Here is a 21,477-nt window from a genome sequence, read left to right as displayed (position 1 = left end):
TCTCAGACCCACCACCTCAAGAAACTGAATGAGCCATGGAAAGGATTTCCCCTAGCGCCTCCAGAGAGGAAGACAGCCCTGGTGACACTTTAATTTTAGCCCAATGAGACCCATATTGTACTCCTGATCTATAGAACTATAAGATAATAAATTTGTGTTGTTTAAGCTGCTGAATGTGTGGTATTCTGTTATGGGAGCAATAAAAAACTAATACAAGCTTAGACAGTTTGATTCCAAACAGGATGCTCTTATCACCTTGGCCTTGGATTGCCCACAAGAGAGAACGGTTATCATTTAGGAGAAGCAGAGAGAGAGGAAGAGTATATTTGGGAGAAGAGCCCAATGTTGGCTTTACAATTCTCCTTAAATAAATTTTCCCTCCAACAGGATATATGTACAAACATATTGGAAGTCAAATATTCATTTTAGCAGCTTAAAGAGAAAAACATTACAAAAATTAAAATATTCAGTAATGGTGAGCAGAAGTGCCTTTGTCTGAACCCTACCTAATAGACTGGGGCCTAGAGATCCCTGCAGTAGACATTATATGCTACCCAGAAATTAGGTGCGGTGGTTCTCATCGGTAGTCACAAGAACAACCTGTGGAGCTTATATTAAATGCAGGTTCGTGGATCTCATCCCCAAAGATCCTCATTCTGAAGTTTTAGGGTAGGGCCCAGGAATCTGAATAGGCTCAAAATGAATAATTTCTGAATCCTATCCTCTAACAAATGACTAATATTGCTGAAGCATTCTCCACTTCTCCCACCAACCACCAGAGATCTCTGCTATTCTGACCAAGGCCCAAAATACAATTCTTATCAGGAGTTAGCCCAGGAGGTAGCCCATCTAGTAGACCAGATGGTTCAGGGTATAGCTTTGATAGAAACAAACCTGGATTTGATTCTGCTTTTACCTCTTAGTGAGCGAGTGTTTGAGCATTCTGGGGCAAGTTACTTAAGTTCCCTGTACCTCAATTTCCTCATTTGTACAAAGGGAATGACCTAACTACCCACAGGGTTGTTGTGACAGATTGAACACAGTTCTTGGGATTAAGCAACTATTCATTACCGTGATTTTAACATCACCATAATTCCATCTCTGGATGAAGTCAAGCAAAATATTTATAAGCAGAGGTAGTTAAAATTCTTTAGCAATTTCCATTCCTGTAACAGTATCTGGAAAGATTAATATTTAATGGAAACCAGCTTCTCCTCTAGACTGCATGGAATTGGGTGTGTTTATAAGTGGTTGTGTTGTGGGGAAAAAAATAAAGGGAACCATATACCCATCTCTCTTTGAGGTTGTACAGAATTTCATACCAATGCTCTAGAAAGGCTGGCTAAGGCAAAAAGACATTTTTCCCAAGCACAGGCATTTAGGAAATGTATCTCTTTTTTCACTTTCAAATATGAAATGCCAACTATATGGATTGTTGAGATCACTCCTTGTCATCACTGAGTATTTTCGTGGCTGAGCGGGCCTCCATTCTGATTTGAAGACTGCTGAGAGTGAAACAATTTCCTGCTCAAGGTTACAAAGCAAGTTAAATAATCTCAACTGCCACAGTCTCAACTGACTATGAAGGACATAAAGAATCATGTCACTGAACGATACACATGATTCAATAACGTGAAAATGAATAGATACAAATAGGAACCAAACAGCACAGCACCGTCGAGTCCATGCCAACGACAGATGATTCTACCACAGTCAAATGGCCTGTAGTTGGGGTCACAACTAGAAAAATAAATCAGAGACTAAAAACTAAAATAATAAAACACAAAATAAATGATGAATTAACTGCAAAGAATGATGTTGGAAGCAGTATAATACCTATTTATTACTTTCCTTTTATATCTTTTAGTGTTTTTCCTCTCTCTGCTTGTATTTATTCCTTCATCATTCCTTTTTCTCTCTTTTATTCTTTATAGAAAAGGTAGGAAAGATTAACAGATAAGAAAGGGGCATCTGAAGAAAATTTTCATGTTTGCATCTGCTGGTCCTTCTCAGACTATAGTCCTCTATAGAGGGCAGGATTATCTGTTGGGGAAACCCATTCATGGAATCTTTGTTTCCATAAGGGCCTATTATTAAAGCAGCACTTCTGGCCTCTTTCTCGGCACTCCTTTCTTACTCTCCTCCGAAGAAGGGGAATGATTTCTCTCACTCGTGAGAGGGTTAAGTGTCTTGGGTCCACTAAACCTCCTTCCTCCACGGCAATGATTCTCAAACTTTTAACTGCAACAGGATCACAAGGAGGGCTAGTTAAAACACAGACTCTTGGGTCCTACTCCCTGGAGTCTCTGATTCAGTTTGTCTAGGTTGGAGACCACAAATCTGCATTTCTAACAACTTTTAGGTAATGCTGATGCTGGGTACTGAGGACCACACTTTGAGAAACACTGCTATTGTGAATGGGGCTAAAGTGTTCCACGTTACTGTCCTCACATCGCTTGCCCCTTCCCTCATAGCAGTAGCTTGTCCTCAGGACACTAACTCTCCTCTGCTTCCACATGGTAAGGAACCCATGGTAAGGAAATGTCCAGCAGGTCTGCCTGCGATGGGGTGGGTAGAAGCTAGAATTCTGGGAGGAAAGGTATGAGGAAGACCATCTGGCCGCCAGCCCAGCCTGCAATCCTGACCAGCTCCACCAGGAATCAAGTTGATATTTTGAACTCTGTGTAAGAAAGAGGCCTCTATCAATTTCTCAATCAGTTCAGAGAATAAAGAGAAGAGTCTGAACTATCAGCCTCCTCAACCCATGAGCATCCAGCATAACAACCATGGAAATGACGGGGGACATGACTAGAAATTCCAAAGGCTGTGGCCTCGATCTGGAAGCAGAGTGACCCTGTCTTGTCTAACCCGTAATGCTGAAGCCATATCACATCAACTGTGCATATAATAAATAAAGGACTAATGTTCCTGTTCTTGAAGAACATGTAGTTATCACCAAAGTGATGTAAATGGAGACAAGAAGATACAGGGCCTTCAGGAAATTCAGCCTAGATTACTTCTCTGGGTCAATCATCAACAACCGTCCAGACCCATTTGGCTGGCTCAGCAACTCCTTCCTCACCCGCAGCTAAGTCAAGCCCTTGGGCTATTCTTTAGCACCCTGGGAACCTCGCACCACCCTTTCAAGCCCCGCTTTCCATCCTTGGGCCTGGCAGCTCTACTTCTATGCCATGCTCTGCTCACCTCCCCAGATCCTGCAGAGATGCGTTTGAGTCTCAGTTCTCAGAGGGCACCCGGGTTTCAAACCCTGCAGTGCAGCCAGTCTTGTCGCACCTCTGCTCAGCCCCACTCAGCTCCTGGAGCCCCCAGCTGCGTTCAACAACCCCAGGTCCTCCTCCTCCAGCAGGAATATCTGGATAGCACAAGGTTTTCCTTAAGAAGAGCAGAAAATTTACAACACAGCCTCATCAGCCAAACAAAAAAGAAAGAAGAGGGTGAAACCCAAGCCAGGTCTTGTGTTCTGTGGCCTCTGTACTCCGGGGCACCCATCTCAGTTTAGTGAAAAAGAAGTTACAAGAGCTTCCGGCTGCCAAAGGGACAAAGTGGTACCATGGGCCAAATCCTGCCTGGACATGTGTCCTCTGTGGCTCATTGAGCGTTCATTAACTTTTGGAGCAAATATCTAAAAATGAGGAGGTTAACATAAAATTCAGATTCCTATTTTCTCCTTTCAGATCAGAACGTCTGGCAACACTGAGCCCACATTTCCACATGGTAACACTGGGCTAGGCCAGTGACAGTCGTGCCCTTTAGATAAAGGGTAAACGTTCAAGTTCACCACAATCCTTACAATCCCCTGCCATCCCCATTCTCCCACAGCCTTTCTTCCACAGAACATACATGAACCAACAGTGGTTAAGCACAAGCTCTACTATCTGCCACTGTTGATTTCATCAGGTATCCTTAAATTCAAATTAAAGTACTGTGATCATGAGAAAAAGAAACATATGTATTTTTTTTCTCTTCAGCTGTTGGTTGCTTCCATTCTCAGTCATGAAGCCATAATTGTAGGCATCATGAACAAATGGGCACGTGCTTACCCCAAAGTGGCCCAGACTCGTAGAGGGTGAGGAGAAAGAGGGTAAAGGGACTCAAAATAAAAAGGCAATCCCTTTTCCAACATCTCGAGCTCCTTAAAAGATGCGGACTCACTGAAAGCAAAAGTAGCCATAACCTGTGTTGTTACAGGACAAAAATTCCATAATCCGAAGTCACCAGACGTAGAACTTTATGGCCCATTTAATTACAAATTATATATAAAGCAAATAAAAGTTTACTGCTTTCAGAAAGATGCTGTCACCTGATGTCCCTTTTTATTTAGCAATAAGCTAGACCACAGAAAAAGTTAGAGGAGAATTATTATCTAATTAGGATATGATCACTGTGCAATAAAAGAGTACAAAGATCTTTTCTTATCTCAAATCATCTGTTATTTGCACACACAATGAACTGGTTGAAAGTACTGCTGTGTCACCACCAAATGACTGCAGTGTCACAGCCAGAGACTCGCCCCAGAGTGGCACAAGTTTGGGTACCTTTTGAATTCTTGGTCTTTGCGCATAAGATTAGATGAGTGGGGCTTCCCTGGTGGCGCAGTGGTTAAGAATCCGCCTGCCAATGCAGGGGACATGGGTTCGAGCCCTGGTCTGGGAAGATCCCACATGCCACAGAGCAACTAAAGCTGTGCACCACAACTACTGAACCTGCTCTCTAGAGCCTGCGAGCCACAACTACTGAGCCCACGTGTCACAACTACTGAGCCTGCACTCTAGAGCCCATGCTCCGCAACAAGAGAAGCCAACACAATGAGAAGCCCGCGCACCGCAACGAAGACCCAATGCAACCAAAAATAAATTAATTAATTAAATAAATTTAAAAAAAAAAAGATTAGATGAGTGAGTCAGTGTCAAGGTAAATATTTGATTTTCAGAATTCTTCCTTCATCTTTCTCACTTCTCTCCCTCTACAGACATCTGAATGGGAAAATAAAATGTGTCAGGCCTTACTTCTCAGAAACTTCCCAGGACAAGAATGGATTTTGTAGTCCTTTTCCTCCTGGTTCAACATAAAACGGGTCCACAAGTAAATGAGGGAAATGTTAAATGGTCTACTAAGAATCTTTCACAGTTTATGTTCCCTTGAGATCTAACCTTTTCTACTGATCCAACTTAAGGAGCAATGAAAGTAGGGCTAAGGCTATATCTACAGTGGAATAGCCCACTGGAATGACTAACAATGATCCCTATGGAATACAACTTGCAGGTTACAAAGTGCTTCCACCTAGTGTGTCACAAGCAAGAGAGTATTTTATAAGTGCTATATACAAATATAAAGTATCTGTACTATGATTTTTGAGCTGGACCTGATGCACCATTCTATTGAAAATCCAGCCCTGCCCTGATAACTCAGTGCAGGAAAGAGGAAGTTCTCAGCACACTGTTTATCCGAAAGTTAGAGTCTTAAGTTGATTACCTTCATTCATGGACAGAAACAAGTTAAAATTAAATCAGTGAAAACTATTAGAACACTTGCTTCCTAAATGTTTCCTTTTGCAATCGCATTCTTGCTTCTTAGAAAAAATAATTTTTTAATCTTTATTCACCACTTCTACTTTCTTCTACTGTAATTTAAAAACACAGTTTACTTTCACGCATGTATTTCAGTACCAAGGAAGGCATAATTTATCATTAGAATCCCTGACTCTGGAGTCAGAATTCTTGAGAATGAATATAGACTCTGCTTCCTATTAACTATATCACCTCGGGTGAGTCATTCTGAGTCTTGGTCTACACAGCCAAAAAATGCAGATGATGATGATGATAATTCCAACAGAGTTTTCATAGAGTTTTGGGAAGGATTAATTAAAATAAGCAGCAAAGGGCTTAGAAAAGGGTCTGACATATAGTAAGTGCCCAATAGATGTTAGCTATTATTTTAAATATTGGTGATTCATGCTTGTCATAGCATTAGTGGTCCTCAAAAGTAATACAGTTGTGTACACACTTGTATATTATGTGTACACATACATATATGTGTACATGTATGTATACACATAATATATTTGGAGGAAAGGGAGGAAGGGATGTAAAAATCATCTCAGTCTGCAGAAACGACATTCCCCAATAACTGATGGGAGACTTGTTTATCAAATAAAGGCCTGGATGAAGTTAATTATCTTTAAACACTGAACTTGAATAATTTAAGTAATCATTAAGGCAGTTCACTATCTACTTGTGAGAAGAAAAACATACAGAGCTTTACAACTAAACTCAAACCACTTATATGGATTCTTTTTTAGAGATTCTGTTTTAAAAAAACAAAAACAAACAAACAAAAAAGAAAAAACAAAAAAACACCATACAGAGCTGATTCTACACCAGGGATGAGCAAACTCAGCCCTCAGGCTAAATCTGGCCCACTGCCTGCTTGCATACTACCTATGAACTAAGAATGGTTTTTACATTTTTTAACAGTTTTTTAAAAAACCAAAAGAATAATAGTTTGTGACATGTGACATTAAGGAATCAAAATGTTAGTGTCCACAAATAAAGTTCATTGGAACACAGCCAAGCTCATTCACTTACGTACTGTCTACAGCTGCTTTCGTGCTACAAGAGCGGAGTTAGGTAGTCGAGACAGAGACCATATGACCCATAATGCCTAAAACGCTTATTATCTGGTCCTTTACAGACAAAGTTTGCCAACCTTTGGTCTAGACTGTTGTTTCTATGAGGGTGGAGACTGTAGGGCCTAGTTCAGTGCCTGGCCCAAACTGTGTTCAGTAAATATTTGATGGATGAATATGGCATCAACATAAAGAGCCTTAGGTGGGGCTCCTTCTATGTGGTAAAGAGAGTTGTTCTCAAACAACAGAGAGCCTTTTTCAGACAGAGAACAAGAGAGGACTGCTCCGGTCTGTGTGGCCCAGCTAGGGTCCTTGATATCTTGTAATTCTAATGGTAGAACTTTAGGCCACAATGGAGAATGGGGAAAGGGTAGATCATAAGGACAAACTACAGAGGAGTTCTGCATTTACTGGCAGTATATTTTTAAGAAAAAAAAATGGCATCACAAAAACACAACCAAAGAGGATTACTTTGGAAGAAAAACATTTATATACCCAAAAAAAAAAAAAATCCTATGGTCTTAAGCCTTAGTTCACCACAAGCCTTATTTCTAGATACAGCTGGTAAAGAGGTTTGCAAAGTCTTAAGTTGCATATATACAAGTATGAATCCAAATCACAGTAAACATTGGGTCTCACTGTAATCCACGTTAGTTAGACAACATCCAGAGTGCCACCTTCAACCTAAGAAGCAAAGGTAAGACAGTACAGTGACAATCTGGTTTCTAGAGGAGAACTACAAGCATGGTGATGGGTCTAATCTAGGCACCATTTCCAACAAGGCAAGTTGATAAAACTGGAGAGGATTTACCATGGAGATGAAATCACAGTCCTCAACCTGAATTAATTTAATTCATGTAAAACACTTAGGACACCTCACTAAATACAAGCTTTGATCACCAGCACCATCGCCTGCAGAATTATGATATGAAAGAAGTACACTTTGTTATCTCCTTGGAAGATGTAGCCTTGATATCCACAAATGGTATCAAGTCGCTGAATCAGCCATACCTAAATTATTATCAGGTAATTATCACTATCTTAGTAGACTTCTCTCTCTTTATTGGAGGTTTCTTCCCCACCCCCACCCCCAAACTAACCAGTTCTCTTACTCTAAAGTGGTGACGCAAAGACATGTATTGTTCACTGAATAGCCATGTGCTGCCCCTCACTTCCAGCAGGTCATGTGGTTAGTTCCAGCCAATGGGCTGCGAGTAGACGTGACTTGTGTCCCTCTAGCCAAAGCATTTCAGAGCCACGTGATCCTCTAGCTCCCCTTTCTCTGCTGCGACAATCTGGAAGTCCCATGTTAAAACAGCAAAATCACAAAAATCACAGCAGCCTGACTCTGAGTCACTGCATGCAGAACAGCTACCCTGGAGTAGAGCCAATGCACACTGACATTTATGTGAATAAGAAATCAATGGAAATATCAGGGTTGATTTGTTACTGTAACATAGCCCACTATCTTGTCTCATACAGAAAGTCTGAGCAGAAAGAAGCCTTGTATCCTGTGATCAACCAATTTGAGACATTTACAAGGATGAATGAGGGAAATTTTCCAAACCTTCCTCAGACAGGTATCTGTGCAACTTTATTATTTCATTTCAAGTTCATTCATAGATTATTACCACACCTACTCCTATTCTAAGATAAGTATTTAAAGCCAAATCCTCTATGCCACTCACTTACCAATAAAACTTAAGATCTTACTGAGATATATACTGAGCTATGTACCTTGAGCGATGTTCACCGAACGATGTTACCACTGACAAAGCTTAGCTGAATCTGTTGTTCTCCCGCATGGCTCTTGTCTTGCCTTATGACTCTCAGACTTCATTTTCAGGAGACACATTTGGCGGTGGGGTTACTGCTCTATGGACAAGATGGTGGAGGGCCCTGGGCAGAGCTGGCCCAGTTCTCTTTTGTTAGCAGGAACAAGTATGCTGTTCATTGGACAGACTCATTTCGGTGGGGCTTTGAACACAGAGAGATGCTATCTCCTCCAGCTGGCAATAAAAACATCCAGAAAGATAAGGACTGAATCCTGTGTCCTTTGATACATTCCTGATTTAAAACCACTGGAAACTCTGGAGCCTGGCCTGGCAAACAGTAGGGTGTAAACTTCCACAGCCCTGGGTTCAAATCTCAGCTCAACAACTACAGCTGTGTGAGTCAGGCCAAAAGACAAAGACACAGCCTTTCAGAGCCTCAGTTCCCTGACCCCTCCACAAGGCATCTGGGAGGATTAATGGAACTGATGTAGATCGAAATACTCACTGTACGTTGGACCCTTGCTGCCTCCGAACCGTGGAATTCTTCTTAAAGTCAACTGGAATTTCTATTCACTTTATGTTTTATTACAAGCAAAACAACATTCTCAGGTACATTTAAAGCAGTGAAAAATATACCTTCAGCTTTATCCTTAGATTAGATGCTGTCTAATGACAGTCACAAAAATTAATTCTATTACTTAATCTGATCCTCTTCCAATGTGATCAAGCCCTTGCTAGGAAAATATATCTTGAGTTAAATTTCTGCTCATTTTCCAGTGGCAAATGAACCTTTTAAATTCCTAAGAATTTCCTATTTACCATACTTTTGCTGATTTCCAATTCTGATTATGTATTTTTATGCTCCAAGTAAATTGCTCTCATTTTTTTATGCTAAAAATCAATGTCTATGCAACCTAATCATAAAAAAGAATGAAAAATTAGACAAATTCCAACAGAGGGGCATCCAACAATGTACCTGACTACTCTTCCTCAAAACCCTCAAGGTCAACAAAAAACAAGGAAAGTCTGAGAAACTGTCATAGCCAAGAGGAGCCTAAGGGGCTAAATGTCAATTAAATACAATGTGGATCCATCAGGAATCCATCAGGATTCTTAGATGGGATCCTGGAACAGAAAAAGGACTTTAGGCAAAAACTAAGGAAATATGAATAAACCATAGACTATAGTTAACAATAATGTAACAATATTGGTTCATTAATTATAACAAATGTACCATACTAGTGTAAAATGTTAATGATAGGGTAAACTGTGTATCCGTGTGGAGGCACATGGAAAATCTCTGTACTGTCTGCTTATTTTCTCCGTAAAGCTAGAATTGCTCTAACAAAAAATGAAGTTTACTAATTTTAAAAAAAAGTCAGCACAATGAGACACCACTTCACAGCAAGATGGTCATAGTCAAAAAGACAGATAATAACAAGTGCTGGTGGGGATGTGGAGAAACTGGAACTTTCATACATTGCTGGCAGGAAGGTAAAATGGTGCAGTCACTTTGGAAAACAGTCTGGCAGTTCCTCAAAGTGTTAAATGTTGAGTCACCATACGACCCACCCAGCAATTCCACTTCTAGGTATACACCCAAGAGAAATGAAAATATATGGCCCCCCAAAACTTGTTTACAAATGTTCATAGCAGAATTATTCATAGTAGCCAAAAAGTGGAAACAACTCAAATGTCCATCAACTGATGAATGAATAAATAAAATATGGTAGATCCACACAATGGAATATTATTCAGCCACAAAAAGTGAAGTATTGGTGCTACAACGTGGATGAGCCTTGAAAACATTATGCTAAGTGAAATAAGCCAGACACAAAAGGCCACACAGTGTATGATCCCATATATATGAAATGTCAAGAATATGCAAACCTATGGAGACAGAAAGTAGATTTGTCATTGCCTGGGGAGAGGTACAGGATGACTAACAGGATTTGAATTGCAGGAGCAAACATTTCCAAATAAAGTACTGTCCACCATATTTTTAGAAAAATGAGGAAATGAGGAGTGAATGCTAGTGGATATAGGGTGATGAAAATGCCCTAAAACTGACTTATACTTTAAATGAGTGGATTGTATGGTATGTGAATTATATCTTAATAAATAAAGCTGTTAGCTTAAAAAACATCATGTACACCAAGAACACTGGTGGAACACATTCAATCCTATTCAAGGCAAATATTTTGACATTGTCTGGTTGACATGAAACCTTTAATTTCCCTGAGAAGTCTTCTGTTTGATTTTGTAATGCCCTTAGTGTAATGCCTAAGGGCGTAACATAATGAAAAGAACCTGTGCACACAGAAGGTTTGAATGAGGCTTTTCAGATTAAATGAGCAAACTATATAAGGCCTCCCTAAAGTGTGCCTGAGATGTGAAAGAGGATGCAAAAAATATTCCCACTGATATTTAACAATAAATTAACTTACAAAAAATGAGTATCATTGTGTACTCTTTTAGCACACTACCTCTGAATGCAATCATTTCCTCTGAATTACTAGAAAATTACAATGTTTTCAGTTCTTCCATTATTTGTTGTCCTGGTCCTATGAGAAATGTAATACTCATCTTGCAGAAATATGTCAATTAAACTTTAGTCTCCCACAGCACAATACATATCACATAGGTAGCATATAACTCAGTGAAAATTTAGAAAGTTTAATCTTTTTTATCCTACACATTCCAGATGTATATTAACAGGAAATATAATTTTAAAAACCAAACTACCTTGTTCACAATGAAAGAGATGAACTTTTTTCCCATATTAATCAAGTCTAACTTCATTAATCTAGAACTGAATTACTGTTAACATTAGAGAAACTATAAAACCTAAGGTAGAATAAAGTTACTTTTAGTTCTTGTTTCATTTAACTGCAGGTAAAACAGGTATCCAAGCCTCTAGTAGATTAGTGTATTAATATACATTTCTTTGAGCATCTCTATAAACTACTGTCCTACTCACCTCTAATCTGATTTCTCTTAAAACAATAAGAAATACTTCAAGAGGAATATAACCTCAATTTACATATGTCAGTTTCTTTCAGAGGTGAATCTGTTTTATGTATAAGCATCATCTACATGTGAAACATTATTATTACATATTATTATTTAATTCATTTCTGGAATTAGTCTAGAACGCATGTGAATCTACAAAGATTCTTATACTTTGAATTCAAGCTATGCAGCTGTCTCCTGGGTAAAGCTGGAGTCTCTCTCAAGATTTACTGTCAATAAAACACAGGCCTGGAGTTAGCAGTCTGAAAATAAGGCACCATGGATAAGTCTCTACAGGCAAGTACAAACTAGAAAACATTGGCTATGTGGGTGGGGTGGAGGTGGGTATAGATTCATCCATTCATTCATTCCTTTTCATGTTCCATTCATTCAACAATTTATCAAGTGCCTCCTTGCAGAGCAGGCATTCAGGCAATGAGGATACAAACTGAAAATGACACAATCCTGCCCTCTAGAAACTCACACTCTGCGTGGCCACAAATGTGGCCACAAGAACTTATAACAAAATAAATCTTAGTATTGGAAGATTTTGATCTAACATGCATATTGTATCGTTCCTATTTTATCTTATTTAATCCACAACAAAAACCAAAATGCAAACAACAACAGCAACAAAAACCAAGGTTCAGACAGGCTGAATGACTTGGAGATTCTCCTACCCACTGAACCTCTCAGCTGTGGATGAGTCACTCAGCTCTGTCCCACTCACCCACCTCTTCTATCAATCAGCTAGCAAGTGACAACGCAGGGTAGCAGCTTCTACTTACGAATCCACCTTTTTTGCTTTTCCCACCACACTGTAGTTTTAAACACAGGATTCTTTTTAGGAGACACACATGGAAGATTCTCAAAATCTCCACTGAGACACAAATGTCTTTACCATCTGTGGACGTCACCCCAAAAAGATGAACAGAAGGCCTTAGTACCTTCTATTCTCCAGAGACAAGCTTTTCTAAACCAGTACTCAACCAGTAGAATCTCCCAATGTATAGCTAAAGCATCCCAAAGAGACACCACGTCACCTCTCACTTTTACCTCTGTAATCCTTCAGCACTTGAAGTCAGTTTGAAAGTATCTGTAGAACACCATGCTTACAGCCTTAGCCTTCACTTTTGAATTCGCTTCTCTTCCCAGAACAACCCTGAACAAGTACTATAATCTCTTGGCTTGGTGATTTATTTATTTTTATCTCGTTTTTTTATAATCTGTCTCTCAGAAATTGAAATTGGTTGTCCTTTTATATTTTACATATTTTTGAAAGACACAGAAGCCTTTAATATGATGGATTAATTTTGGCAAGTCTGTAAGATGACTGAAATACACATATTAAAATCAGGGAGTTCCCTGGCGGTCCAGCAGTTAGGACTCTGCGCTTTCACTGCTGAGGGCGCGGGTTCAATCCCTGGTCAGGGAATTAAGATCCTGCAAACCAAGCAGCACGGCAAAAAAAAAAAGAATTAAAATCAGAACCAGGAAAAAAGCATTTTTAGGTGTTTTTCCAAAAGAATATGAACCACAGGTCAATACACGGCAAGAAGTGGGGTTCCTCCTCTTCCAACGTGTTGGGAGTCAGGAGTAAACCGGAAGTGAACGTAAGCCGAGATAAACCTGTGACTCACACTGCCTACAGAATAAAGTCCAAATCCCGCAACCTCATACTCAAGAGGTTCCACCATCTTCCCAAAACGCTTTTCCAGTCTTATCTCCCTGTACTTTCCGTAATGAACTGGAGAACTCAGCACCGGCTGAACCCGCGTTTCCCCGTTGCACCTCTGTTTGGAGGTTCAGTTGCTCCTTTGTCTGGAACACCTCTCCCCATAACTCCCCCAGCTGCGCACTCTACCTGGTGAGCACCTGCCCATCCTTCACTGCCTACTTCATATGCTTCCTCCTCCACTATTTTCTTTATGTAGACAAAAGGAAGCCCTCTTATCAGCTGGCTCACAAAGATGGGTAAAACATCAGAAGACAGCATAAATGATCACCCCATCAACTCTGCCCTGACTGCCCTAATTGTTCCAATGGAAAGTGAAACTTCCTCCTTCTCAGACCTATCACAGGTCGGTTCCTATCTTTCTTATAGCACTTAGCACCAGCTGCCCTGTACTGGAGCCAGGAATTCATATATCTTAACTTTCCTACAAGACTGCACGTTTTCTGAGGGGCAAGGAAGGAACTTTCTGCAATTGTGTACATCCTACCCCTGACCTCAGATCTTGCAAGCTATTCCAAAAATACTTATAAAATGAAGTTTAATATTACATCCAGATTAACAAAATAAAATCCAAAAACATACTCCTTGAGTTTAGTAGTCATTCACGCTTGGTTTGGGTCAACTCCTAACATCTTCTAGCTGATGTCAGCTTTTCAGCTCTCCATAGGTGGAATGTCATACTGGCTGAACCGCAGTTGTTTCAAAAATATGGAATACAAGAAAAGGGCTGGTTTCTTGGGAGAACTGGGGGGTTGGGGTCAGGGTGGAGTGGGTAAGGAACTTCCAGAGGGCAGCAAAGGGCACAAGGCAGCAACCACTTGGTAAGTGAAACTAATTTAAAAAGAAAATAACAATTTAAAAACCCTGTAACAACAGTTTTATGAAGTTAGTACCATTTCCAAAGAAAACCACTTGTTTCTAGCTCTCCTATCTAACCTACATTACTATACTCTCGTCCAGTGGCTCTCAAAGTGTGATTCCCAGATCATCAGCCTCAGCATCAGCTGGGAACTTGTTGAAATGAAATTCTCCAGCCCAGATGAACTTATTTGCAAAGCAGAAATAGAGACACAGATGTAGAGAACAAACGTATGAATACCAAGGGGGGGGGGCAGAGGTGGTGGTGGGATGAATTGGGAGACTGGGATCGACATATATACACCACTATGTATAAAATAGATAACTAATGAGAACTTACTGTATAGCACCGGGAACTCTACTCAGTGCTCTGTGGTGACCTAAATAAGAAGGAAATCTAAAAAAGAGGGGATATATGTATATGTATAACTGATTCACTTTGCTGTACAGCAGAAACTAACACAACACTGTAAAGCAACTACACTCCAATAAAAAATTTTAAAAAAAGAATATAGGAATAGCAGACATAGGAAGCAGCCTATATTACTATATTCTCTCTGCTACTTATTACCCAATCTCTTATTACTCCAGTCCCCATTATAGTTAATAATTCTTTATATTAAACTTTCCCTGCTCAAAAAACTAAAAATAAAATAAAATATAGACCTAACTCAAAAGAAAAAAAATTCTCCAGCCCCACCCCAGACCTAAAGAATGAGAAACTTGGAGTTGGGACCCACCAACCCGTTTGTTAACAAGCTCTCCAACTGATTCTTATGCCCGATCACCTGTTAGAGCACATTAAAGTACCTGCATTTTCCTGAACAGGTCAGTTCCATCCTGTCTCCGTGCTTTTGCTCATGCTGTCCCTTCCCCAAGGAATGCTTTTTCCTCTATCTATTCTCTGTAGATTGAACTTGTGCTTTTCTTTCAAGGCTCAGCTCAAAAGTCTTGACATCTTCCTCAACCCACTGAACAGAATGAACTGCTCTCCATTCGGGCTCCCCCAAAGCCTCATTCTGCCCTTCCTCCTGGTGCTCACCTGTGTCAGAGGCTGTCTCTGTGTCTGCCTCCCCCAGCTGACTGAGAACCTGTGAGTACATGGACCGTGCCTCACTTACAGTGCTGTCGCAGCCCAGCTCCCTTTCGGCAATCAAATCCCTTTGATTTTGCAGAGAAAGAGGGGAAAGTATTCTTCCGCAACAAGCCCCTGAGAAGGATGCTGAGAGGAATCCAACTCCTCTCTCCACAATGGAGATGAATAAATACCCTGTCAAGTGAGATCTGAAGTTTAGGGAGCAGTTGTTGAAGGCACCTTTGGGAACAGAGACATCACTTAAAGAGCTCCATAGTCGAGGCTTAGCCATAAACACATTTAAGATTTTATAAAAGCCAGATGTCAATTTCATAGAGAAATTATTCCGTCTGGTCAGTACAAGAAGGAAATATGGATTGACTGAAAGAGCACTGTATTTGGGGTGCAAGACGCTCCATGAGGACAGGGACCCTATATCTGTCTTGGCCATCACTATAGTCCCAATGCTGAGCCCTAACATTTTGTCAAATGTTGAAATGAAAAGACACAGATGTGAGTTCCATCTCTGCCGTTTCCAAGCCAGGTAACCTCAAGCAGGCAAGTCATTCATTCTCAAAGTCTTGGCCACTTATCAATGAAAGGCAGCGAAGCTGGAAAATTATTATATCAATAAATACCTTACCTCCTCACCTTATAGGTTACTAATTGCTTTCACATTTACTATCTTGTTTAATCATCAAACCTGCAGCTGAAGAGAAGGCCTCTCTTCTCATGGGGTCAGAAACAGAATCACAGACTTTGACTTCTCATCCATGGACCTGATCATAGGCCAACTGATTTCAGATATCTAAACTTTAATTACCCTACGGGGCTCATTTTGATTGAGCAATACACATTCAGAGATTCTCAGATTACCTTTTTTCCACAGATGGTGATCTTGGGTTTAACTTGGGCTGTTCAAGGATAGGAAAAGGGATCAGGCCAATTGATGCTAGTGCTGTTTTTCCAAAATTAATTCACTTGGCACGACAACTTTTGCTGAAAAACATCATTCGGTTTTTGTGAGCTGTGTTTCATGGCTAGCACCTCATTGACCTAATAACACTTCAACTCTGAAATAACTGGGCCACTCTTGGCAATACCCCTTGGACCAAAAGAGCGTCCCAATGACCCTCTGAGGGGAGAGGAAGGAAAAGGGAGACTTGACCAGGATAAAATGCTGAGAGAGTTTTCAAGTGAAAGAATTACGGAGTCTTTGAGAACTTTTGATTTCTTCCCAATGGTTATAAATACTAACTTGCTACTGAGCTGAAGGTTCAATTATGTACTAATTTGATATTATCATTCCACCAAATTATTGATGAATAGCATTAAAACCCTAAGCAGAGACATTTATCAAACCTCAGAATTCTAGTTTACATTGATTTTTACCTATAAACAGTACACAGTATATATCATCAAGGACAAAAAAAAGAAAAAAAAACCCAATATAGCCATAAAAGGTGGCATTTAAGATGACAAAGTAAAATGAGACAAAAAGTCTACTTGTGCCTTTGATCATTCACTGTAAACGAGTCAGTTCTGAACCTGTTTTTCTTTCATTTTAACAATTTAATCTAGATTCTGAGCACCAGCTATGGGAACAAAGTGTGAATAGAGCCAGTACTTTCTGTCTAAGGCATTCAAATTTCCTTGATCAACATCAGTTTTAGGTCACAGACTGTCATGCATCACTTTGGGTTTCACAGTTGTGATCCATGGAGATAGGTTTACTCTTTTATTCATGGAATGCAGAGGCCCCATGTGGGAATTCATTGTAGGGGGCAATTAACATGAAATCCTTCTACATACATTTACCATTACCAATGTTTTAAACTCAAATTCAATCCAAATTCTATTTTGACAGTACTGCTAAAATCTCTTGTTTTTTGGTTCTCTAACAAATTGAAGGGGCTTTCATCATTTTTCTTTTAAATGTTATTTCCTGGGACTGGATCTTTAAACAATTTATTGAGTTTCTCAATAATGAAGTAATTCTGGTTTCCTCTAATACTGAATTTCTCCTGTCAACCATTCCCCAAAACCTGTTACTTTTTTGCTTCCACCTTACTAAGATATCCATCCACCTTACTATCAGAAAAAGACAGTTTCTTGTGTTTTCTTTGTGGTTGGCTTGGATTTTCTGAAGAAGGCATGTCTCTGTGCAGTGAGTCATAACCCAAATATTCTTGTAGTTTTATAGCTCTGAATTGCTCAAAAAGAAAGATCTAGTTTATCACAAAGGTTAAAGTCTCCTTCACAACTGGACTTTTAACAAATAACATATAACTCTCTTAGAAAAGAAAATACTTTCTGATGAAACAAGTGTTTTAAAAAAGAGAAAAACTCTCCTTATCAGTCCTCTCTCGCCCTTTCTGTGCCCACAGTATTACTAAAGAGCAACTCGCTTTCACAGAAGCCACGTTACATGTTTCTCACCAGAAAAGGCAAGTAGGCACTTTCAGACACAGTAGTACTGAAAAGAAATAAGACGATCAAAGTTAACACAGCCTCACATCTCATGTGATTTTATATGTCAGCAACAGTTCCAGCAATCAAAACTGTATAACCATTTTATAAGCAATAAACCGGTAGGCATCACAAAGGCCTCTTTCTCCCTGATTTTCATCAAAAGTTTGATTTGGATTTTTGGATGTTGAAACACGTAATGGGTAAGGGCCTGAAGCAGGCGGCCTTTCCTTTCACGCCCAGAGACAGGCCCTGAGAATGCACAGAACCAGCACAGAGGCAGAAGCAGGAAACGGACAGAGGGGCTCAGGCAGCACCGGGAGGAGAGGAACATCCTCAGCTGGATTCTATTCTGAGCCTCCCATGAGAGAGTAACGTGGTACACCAAGCAGGAAGGTACGGGACATTTTCTCACAGCCAAGTCAGCTGGTCAAGGCTGAGGCCTGGCAGCCCTGCCTCTAAATCACTTGTCTCTGACCTGGGGCCTTCCCTGAGGTATCGACACCCACCTCCAACTGCAACGTGTCCACACTGACGTCAGAACTCCCTGAACTGAAGGATCCCGGAAGAAGTGTCCAGGTTTGGATTCAGCCTGAGGGTTCTGACCACAGTTCAAAGATCTGAGATCAGGGTTAGGGTCAGGACCCACAGATCTTCCAGGAGCTCCCAACGGTGGGTCCTGCCACCCCAGGTGAAAAAATCCTTATGAACTGTTCACCCTAGAGTCCTTAGGCTTATACACAAGGTGAGTCTCACCCCCCAACTCCAGAGGCATCTCCTGGATCCCTACCGACTCACCTCCATCACCCCAAAAGAGCTTTATGGTGCACCCAGAGAAAGAGCTGCTGTCTCTGCCTCCAGGAAGTCTTCAAGGGTGAAAAGGAGATAAAGACTGAGTGGAATAATTTTAAAAACAAAACCCAGAAAGATTCATCACTGTTGTTTTGTTTCTCTTATGAAAGTCTGGCTCAAAGTATGTTGGGAGTGTCACCAGATAAAATCTGTAGCCATTCTAAGCATCTGTTAGGGTTACCACATTTATCCGTTTTGCATTTTGTTAAGCTATTTGATTAAGTTACTTTAGCTCTCAGTGCCTGAAGTCAGGTAGGCCTGGGATCCAAGCTCAGTTCAGCCACTTGTCCATGATGTGACCTCAGAAATGTGATTTTTACCTAAGTCTCAGTTTTCTCGGCTGTAAAATGGGAATAATATTTGCACCAACTTCATCAGATGGTCTGTAGAGATTCAACGACATATTGCTTGTAAAGTGTTTAGTACAGTGTCTGGTCCATGTAAAACATTTTAAAATACTAGCTACTAATATTAGTATTATTATTTGGAGAAAGTTACATAGTACAGTCATTTTACACAGAGTTATGATACATTACTCTGGAATTTAATACCTGGGCGTTAAGTGTATGAGACATTAACTTCAACATACTGCTTGATCTTGCATTTCACTGTCCAATCAATTTGGACTAACGTCAAGATTAAAAAAAAAAGTAATTCCTCTAAACTTAGCCAACCCTTCCCTGCCCCCCAGTAATCATCTCTCAAACTCCGTATCTCCTCCCAAGTGCTCTCTTTTCTTGACTCATGAGAAGAGGAATCACTGCCAGTTGAAGATGGTGATCAACTACAGTGTGATTGTCAACAGAAAGGATGTGTGCCCTCCAACAGCTCCCTCAATGCCGTGTGCAGCTCAGTGAAAAGGCTGTGTTTTGATTTGCAAAACGGCTACTTGCAACATCTGTTCCAAGTAAACAAATATACCAAACTACTTCTTGATCCAGGATTTGGGGTTTGGAAGCCCTGCCTTCTGTCTTGTTTTTCCAGGTGGAGAGTCTGATCACAGTTCTCTCTCTCTCAAGCTTACCTCACATTCCTGGGTCATAAACACCACGGCCATCACTCACTACCTCCCGGTAGTGTAAAATATCTCTCCCCAATACACTCTCAATCCATGGACTTGGGCCCCACCCGTTTGTATCTTCTGCCACTGACAAGCTAAGCTACCATGTCCTTTCCAGACTCCTCCTCGACTCCAGATCCCCAGGTCTGCAGCCTTGCCCCTCATTCAACCTTGAACTGGCCAGTCATCCTTTGTGTGTCATCTCTTCCAATGACACAGACATCCTCCCATTGGCCACCTAGTTCCCCTCTTTAGATTAGGTCTCTGAGGGCTTTTGATCCACAGAACATCTCCAACTCAAATTAATCTTGGGGTCATCAACCTTGAAAAGTTAGGGACTAGTAGCGATGAGACTAGGGCAGAGGCTCTGGCTAAACCACTAACTAGCTTAGCTAAGCACATCTCAGCTCCACCTCTACATCATGAGGGGATGGTCTGGATAAAGTGCTACCTTATAGCTCTAAGATCCTAAACTCCCACCCTCCCCATGTCAAAATACACTTGTTTATTTATTAATGCAATAATTATTGAGTATCTAATACTGCAAAGCTACGTGCCTGGCACTGTGAGGGATTAAAGGTCATCTCCCAAAGAACTTATCATCTAGAATGGCAAATGAGACAATCACATCAACAACTGTAAGAAACAGAAAGAGATAATGTCACCGTTGGAGGTTATTTATAAAATAAAAAGAACATTACCAACACCCCAAACCTGAAGCTAAAGCAACTTTCAGAGCATCTTTTCTTCTCTGCATCTAGTTTCTGGCCACGCAGCACGGCATGCGGGATCTTAGTTGCTCGACCAGGGATCGAACCAGTGCCCCCTGCAGTGGAAGCTCAGAGTCTTAACCACCGGATTGCCAGGGAAGTCCCAGCATCTAGTCTCTTACAAATGCTTTCCCCTTTACAACACTTCTCACATCTGTGCTCTCCACTCAGCACTTAGAATCACATGCTTAAGTCCAGGCCTTAGGCAACTCTCCTCTGTTATGATTTGACTCCTGTCACCAGAACTGCCCTAAATGATCCATCATGACCTCTCATGAAGATATGAGAATCATCCCATCAGGCTGGTTTGACTTGGCCACTGTCTTGCTATAGCTCTAAGGTGGCCTCCCTCATTTCACAGGACATCCACATCAAATCCCTTTACCAAACCTCCCCTACTTCACTTCCTCCCTCCCACAAACAGTACCAAGAACATTACTGGTGCTTAGTTCTGGGTGGGAAGTCTAAGTCATAGGCTTGAAGCTCCAAGAGCTTACACACACTGGTCAGGAAGTTGGGTTATGTACTAAAATTCAACAATCCGGGATACTAAAGATGAGGAATACTAGCACAGCCAACAGTAATAAACGTTAGAGGGTTCAGAAGGAGGAGAGCTACCTTCTGGCTGCAGTAATCAAGGAAGGCTTCTAGGAAGAGGCACACCTGAGCTACACCTTGCAGCATTCGCATGACTTCAACATGGAGGGAGGCAAACAAGCATTCTGAGGCAAGGAAGGAGGGCGTTTTCAAGACCAGCCAATTGTTAGGTGGGGCTTGAATGAGAGGGTACTCTCTGAGAGGAGTTTACAAGGTACTAGCAAGCTTAGTAGAAGGAATAGCTAATCTTCTGCCTAAGCCAGATTACAAAGTATAAGGAGGTAGAAGAGAAAGTGTAATAATCTAACCGAACTCTGAGGAGAGTATCAGCAGGGGATGGTAAAAAGAGCCCTGCAAATCAGAAAACCTGGGGCCCGGGCCCAGCTTTGCCAAGGAGGGGCTCCAGCAGCCACAGCAAGTCATTTAACCTCCTTGGTTTCGGTTTTCTCATTTGTAAACTGAAGCAGCTGAACTGGCTGACCTCGAAGGTCTCCACAGGCCAAAACTAAACCAACTGTATATTATTTCTGCCATTAAAACATTCATCATGGGCGGGGGCGGGGGCGGGGGCAGGAGGGGGGTGAAGGAAAAGGCAGATATCTGTATTCCCTTTCCATATAGGTTTCTC

General features: G+C 40.9%; 1 protein-coding gene across 4 annotated transcripts in view; it reads right to left on the bottom strand.

Moving 5' to 3' along the window:
* Window positions 1-21,477, bottom strand: part of PLS1 (plastin 1) — a 126,816-nt gene that overhangs the window by 91,301 nt on the left and 14,038 nt on the right. The window contains exon 1 of one of the 4 annotated variants that reach the window (XM_068547341.1): window positions 18,369-18,427. The exons of 2 other annotated variants lie outside the window; for them this stretch is intronic. The gene's annotated coding sequence lies outside the window, so the exon portion shown is untranslated. Of the gene's footprint in view, window positions 1-3,204; window positions 3,224-18,368; window positions 18,428-21,477 lie in introns of those variants that run through there. One more of the 4 variants, XM_068547344.1, reaches the window with a different exon arrangement.

Source organism: Eschrichtius robustus, chromosome 6 (genome assembly GCF_028021215.1).
Source record: "Eschrichtius robustus isolate mEscRob2 chromosome 6, mEscRob2.pri, whole genome shotgun sequence".
NCBI classification, from domain to species: Eukaryota; Metazoa; Chordata; class Mammalia; order Artiodactyla; family Eschrichtiidae; genus Eschrichtius; species Eschrichtius robustus.
This window is presented reverse-complemented; position numbering and strand designations above follow the sequence as displayed.